This window comes from Schistocerca serialis, chromosome 8 (assembly GCF_023864345.2).
Source record: "Schistocerca serialis cubense isolate TAMUIC-IGC-003099 chromosome 8, iqSchSeri2.2, whole genome shotgun sequence".
NCBI lineage: Eukaryota > Metazoa > Arthropoda > Insecta > Orthoptera > Acrididae > Schistocerca > Schistocerca serialis.
In genome coordinates, this window is record NC_064645.1 from 319800505 (window position 1) to 319806497 (window position 5993).

Genomic DNA, 5993 nt, shown 5'->3' on the forward strand with positions numbered 1-5993 from the left:
ATCCACACCTGCAGACATTTTTGATTTTAGACTCTTTATCACCTTTAATATTTCATTATCATTTGAGGGAGTTAACAACATACTACTGTCTACTTTTGGGGCTGTTAATTTCTCATGTTTGGTAAAGTTTATACTTAATGACACTGGTACACTTAAAAAGTAATTATTAATGTAATTTGCCAGAGTTTCACCTTTTAATTCAATATTTTCACTATTTTTTAGTACTATTTCCTGATCCTTGAGGCCCTTACCTGTTTCTCTTTTCACAATTTCTCATGTTTGGTAAAGTTTATACTTAATGACACTGGTACACTTAAAAAGTAATTATTAATGTAATTTGCCAGAGTTTCACCTTTTAATTCAATATTTTCACTATTTTTTAGTACTATTTCCTGATCCTTGAGGCCCTTACCTGTTTCTCTTTTCACAATTTCCCAAATAGTTTTTGATTTATTGCCTGATTTTCTTATTAATTTATCATTGCTTAGTAATTTTGCTTTTGTAATTACTTTTCTATATATTTTTTTGTAATTTGTTACATATTCTTTAAACTTGGGGTCAAACTAACTTTTCAGTCTATAGTTAAGCATTTTCATGGTCCTGGAGGAATTTCTAATACCTGTTGTGATCCAGGAGTTAGCATGTGTATGCCCAAATGTGTTTGTTTTGACAAGTTTCTTAGGAAAACACATTTCAAAATTCAACATAAACAGGGAAGAAAAAACATTATATGCAGTGTTTGTGCTAGTTTGTAACAATACTTCTGCCCATGATTGGTTAGTCAGTGTATTTATGAAGTGACTGCAACTATTTGTGGAGAAGGTTCTTTTGTACATTTGGTATGAACTATTTTTGGTCACAGGGGCTATGGAAAATTTAAGGATAAGTGCATTGTGATCAGATATTCCTAGGTCAACATTTATTACATCTATATCTGTGGCATCTATATTTGTGAAGATAATGTCTATGAGACTTTTTGAAGAGTTTGTTATTCTTGTAGGGTTAGTTATATGTGGATACAAATTGAAGCTATGTAAAACATTCAGGAACTGATCTTTGGATGCACCTTCAGTCAATAAGTTGACATTAAAATCTCCACATATGATTATTGTTGATTTTTTATGATGTAATATTTTGAGCAATGCCTCTAACTTATTTCTAAAAATTTCAGGATCACCACATGGTGATCTGTACACTGACATTATTATTAATTTACTCTTTTGCATATTCAACTGTATTGCTGCAGCCTCAAAATGTTTTTCTTCATTCAAGGATTCAGTTACAGTCATATTTTTAACCTTTACTCCAGGTTTTACATAAATGCAAACACCACCATGTCTTGTTTCCTTCCTGCAAAAATGGCTTACTAATTTGTATGGAGAAATGCAAATATTTTCTAGTTCATAACTCATGCACCAATGTTCTTGAATGCAAATACAATCTATACTAGCTCCACTGGCTGCAATCTCAAGTTCTAATATTTTATTTTTAATGCATTGTATGTTAAGGCTCATTATTTTTAAATTATTGACATTAGATTGAGGGGAGTTTGTACTCATATTTCCCAATGTTACCGGCTGTTCCTTGCTGAGGCTGGGTACCAAAAATCCTTAAGAATTACACGTTTCCTGCTCCTTGTATTTCTTACCCCTGGACGTGTCACCACACTTGTTGTATCTGTAGTTGTAGCTGCTGTTTCAGTGGATGCTGGAGATGTTTCTGAAGCTGATGATTCAGTGGATGTTGGAGATGCTGCCAGTTTTGATGCTGAGTCTGGTTTTGTAAGTGATGTTCCAATTGATACTGGAACTTTTGCTGAAACTGTATTTTCGTTTAAATCTTGAACTACAGTTGGCACTGACGTTACTGTGGACATTGAAGCTGCGTATGAAGCTGATAAATGATGTTCCGATGGTGTTGATTTTTCTTCTGTTGATGATATCTGAGTGGCATTTTGTACCACTGTTCTTGCCTCTGTTCTTCTGATTGATGGACTAGTCACAGATTCTGGACTTGATTTTGAACCTGCTGGGGAGGGTGGTACATCTGCCATTTTCAGACAGTGTAATAGTGTTTCGTTCTACTTTAGAGTCTTTAATAGCATTCGATAATTCAGCACTCATGGCTTCTTTCCCTTTCATGTTTCTGTGAAGTCCATGCTCTGTAAAATGCTCTCTGCAATCACTATTTATCCCAACGTATGTAGCATTAGGATAACCTCGACATATCTTAGCGAAAATTCTGTTTGCGGTAATAATCTCAGTATTCACGCAAGAGTTTACCATGAGATCATACCTATGAGGGATACTGACAACAAAAAATTTCACTTCAGGCATTTTACAAATTACTTGCTTTAAAACTGTTGTAGCACGTCTAGTTTCATTGTGGTATACATCGTTGGCGCCTCCAATTATCACACATGTCCTGCCATTCGTCATAGATTGATTACAGCTCTTTAAAACTTCACATAGTGGTGCTCCTGGTTTGATTACGACAGTTACCTTGAATCCTGTTTTCTTAGAACTCATAATTTCGGCTACACCTCTTCCATAGTTGTCTGCTAGAATAAGGATTTCATGTCTATTTTCCAACGTGTGTTCTTTGTTTTGTTTACAAATAGCAGGCCGATTTGTTTTGCTTTATGAGCGCAATTTAGCGTTGATCACAGAACTGTCCGTGTGGATGATGGTACAATTTGATTGTTCTTTCTCCTCTGTGCTATTTTCAAGCACACTAAACCTATTACTTAGTTTTAAAGTAAGTCGCGCTGTTTTTGTTTTTGGTCGTGTGCTGCTTATTTGACTGGTATTTGAGAACTCTTGTAGGCTAGATTTTGAGGAATTTCTCACACTTATTACCAAGTTTTCAAGCGTTTTTGCGTATTTTATAATATAATCGAGTTCTTTCCTAAGTTCGCTCTCTACATTCACTTGCAAACCTGCCCTGTGCATTTCACTGGCATTGTCCCACCCGTTGCACTCTCTACCGCAGTCGCACTTATTTAGAACTTCCGATCGTGAGAAACAATGGGTATGGCACCACTTATGATTGAATGCACAGATTCTTAATCCATTTAACACAATTTTATGGCATATGGTACACTTCACTGACGAAATACGATCACAAATTACCGAGCGATTTGAAACTACGTGTAAACTCGCCGCCATCTTTACTTCAGATCTACCTGGCAATACCTAAAGACATTGTGTCTTATAGTCAAATTGAATAATTGTTCCTTATTGTCAACTTTATTTGCAATTGTTTCCAAACAAAGTGTACATGACTAAAAAAAGATAAAAAAGAAAAACTGAGCAACCAATGGTAACTGATTACAGCCCTGTCCACACTGAATCCTGCCTTTCTCTAAGTACCAGGTCTTATTGGTAGCAGAGCATGGTTATGATTGTAATATTGCCATTACAGTTACCGTTGGTTTGAATTGTAGCTCTGTCAGTGTTACACGATATTCGTCTTTGCTATTTTGTTGTTTCAGGTGACCAACTCTAATGGCGGTCAGGTAGTGCCCCCAGATTGGCCTGTTGAGGAAGGACCACCTCATTTATGAGCTGGCAATAAGGCGCCTGCCTATTGAGGGTAGTGTCCCGTACTTAGCTGCCCATTTGCATGCTACCATTCTTCAGCCGGTTGACGTCATGCCGGATGTTGTGGGTGAGACAGGAGCAGCCACTGAGTTTTTGTTTGAGGCTGTTAGGGGTCTTGAGGACTCCATGTGCTTTTTAGAGGGCACTCAACCTAGTGGCATTCAGTTAGACAGGGTGTGGGCACAGTTAAAACATTTAACCAACCGCATAGCAGATTTATGGACATTGGTCTGCAGCTCATGGTCTTGTGGTAGCGTTCTCGCTTCCCGCACAGAGGGTCCCAGATTTGATTCCCAGCGGGGTTAGTGATTTTTCCTGCCTCGAGATGAGTGGGTGTTGTTGTGTCATCTTCACCATCATCATTCATTCTCATTATGGTTGGAGGAAAGCAATGACAAACCACCTCCGCTAGGACCTTGCCTAGTACGGTGGTGTGGGTCTCCTGCATCGTCCCCTACGCTCCTCGGATTATGGGACCTCATCATCAACAAAGTTAGAGGATCGTTATAGTTGCAAGGAATCAACCGCTGAATTGGGGTCCTTGATTAATGAGTTGCAGTTTAAGATTACATGTTTAGAGCTTGATGGGAAGAGGACTGGGGAGCAAGACTTGCTGTCTTCAGGGTGGTGCGCAAGCCAGCCCGGGAATAATGCACTTATATCTCCTCAGAGGTTAGATGCAGCATTTGCTAAATTGCCTAATCCTCTGGTGCATTTCTTTCAGGACATCACAGAATTAGTTATAGACCAACTCAAGCAAATTGAAAGGTTATTATGGTTGTTGGTTCACCTTGAGCAATACGCTGATTCCTTTGGCATTTCACATCAAGTAGTTTTGTCACTATTGTATTCATTAGCTAGAGGCCAATTGAGGACCCTTGTATCCAGAGCCATGGCAGAGGGGTTTTCCTTGCAGTTGTTGAGGGAGCTTCTAATTAACAAAAGATTGACCATGAGAGTTCGCAAACAGCTTGAGTGACACTACATTTGGCAGTTGCAGCAAGGTAAAGAGGAGTTACATTAATATGTGGATAGAGTCAAGAAGGTCTGCTTGGCCTTGTTAGTTGATTTGTGACAATGGGAGTTAGTTTCTATTGTCCTGCAGGGAATGCGAGTGATGGATAAGTCGCACTTTGTTTTTCGTGGTCATCCCTCCATCTGAGAAGAACTTTGTGCCACCACTGTAGCGATATCTGCGTTGCCACTCGCAGACGATCCATGCGATGAAGTTACGGTTTAGCCCACAGACATTATCAAGGAGAACTCTGGATTATCTACATCGTCTGGGTCTGCTAAAAGGGAACTGCAGTGTTGCTTCAGGTGCGGTCGGACAGGTCATTTAGTTTGTTCTTGCATTCAATCATGCCAATAAGTGACGCAGGACTGGGCAGCGACCTTGGGATCAAGCCTTTAAACCTCGTGTGCCTGTGTCACTGCTCAATCATCACCCCCCCTGCCTTATATTTGTTCTTGAGTAGGTGGTGAACCTATCTGTGCCCTTTTGGATTCTAGTAGCTCCTTTTCATCATTGAGCTTGGAATGGTTTCTTGAATTTGGTCATCTTATGAGACTTAGGTTGATCCCTTCTTCAGTGCAGAGATGTCGGGATGCCAATGGGCAGGTGTTGCCTATGCATGGTTGGATCCGAGAGAGTATCTTGGTTGGGGATTTCTTCTGGCCCTTGTGTTTGGCCTTGGTTAAGAAGCTGCCAGTCAATTTGATTTTGGGACGTGATTTTATCAGTAAAACTGGTCTTGTCTTGGATTATTCTGGGTACACCTTCTTCTTTAAGTTCGCTTCTGCTCAGAAGCTTGGGTTCTGTGACTGTGCTAAGCATAAGGAGCATCGAATTTCTGGCATGCTGGCTGTTGATACTAAGGTTAATGAGTTTGATCTCACCCATCTGTCTTCACAGCAGGCCTCTGAACTTGGGGATTTGTTGCAGAGGTTCCCCGAGCTTCTCTGTGATAGACTGGGGGGTTACTAATGTTCTTGACTACCATATTCGCCTATCTGACCATATTCCCATCAGGCAGTCTCCTTATCATCTCTCATTACCTAAGATGAAGATACTAAGAGGAAAGATCTCTAAAATGCTCACGCAAGGAGTTATTAGGCCTTCTACATCTGCTTATATTTCCCCCATATTCCTTCTTCCTAAGGATCAGGGGCGGGATTTTCGGCCTGTTGTTGACTACTGGTGCCTGATAATCAAAGCTGTCCTCAAATCAGTTCCGTTACCTGATCTTCATAACTCTTTTATTTTGTTTGCTGGCGCTAATTGGTTCACTGTGCTTGATCTGAATCAAGCCTATTATCAGATTCCCTTAGCCAAAGAAAGTAAACACGTTACAGCATTTTGTACTGATTGGAATCTGGTTGAGTTTAACA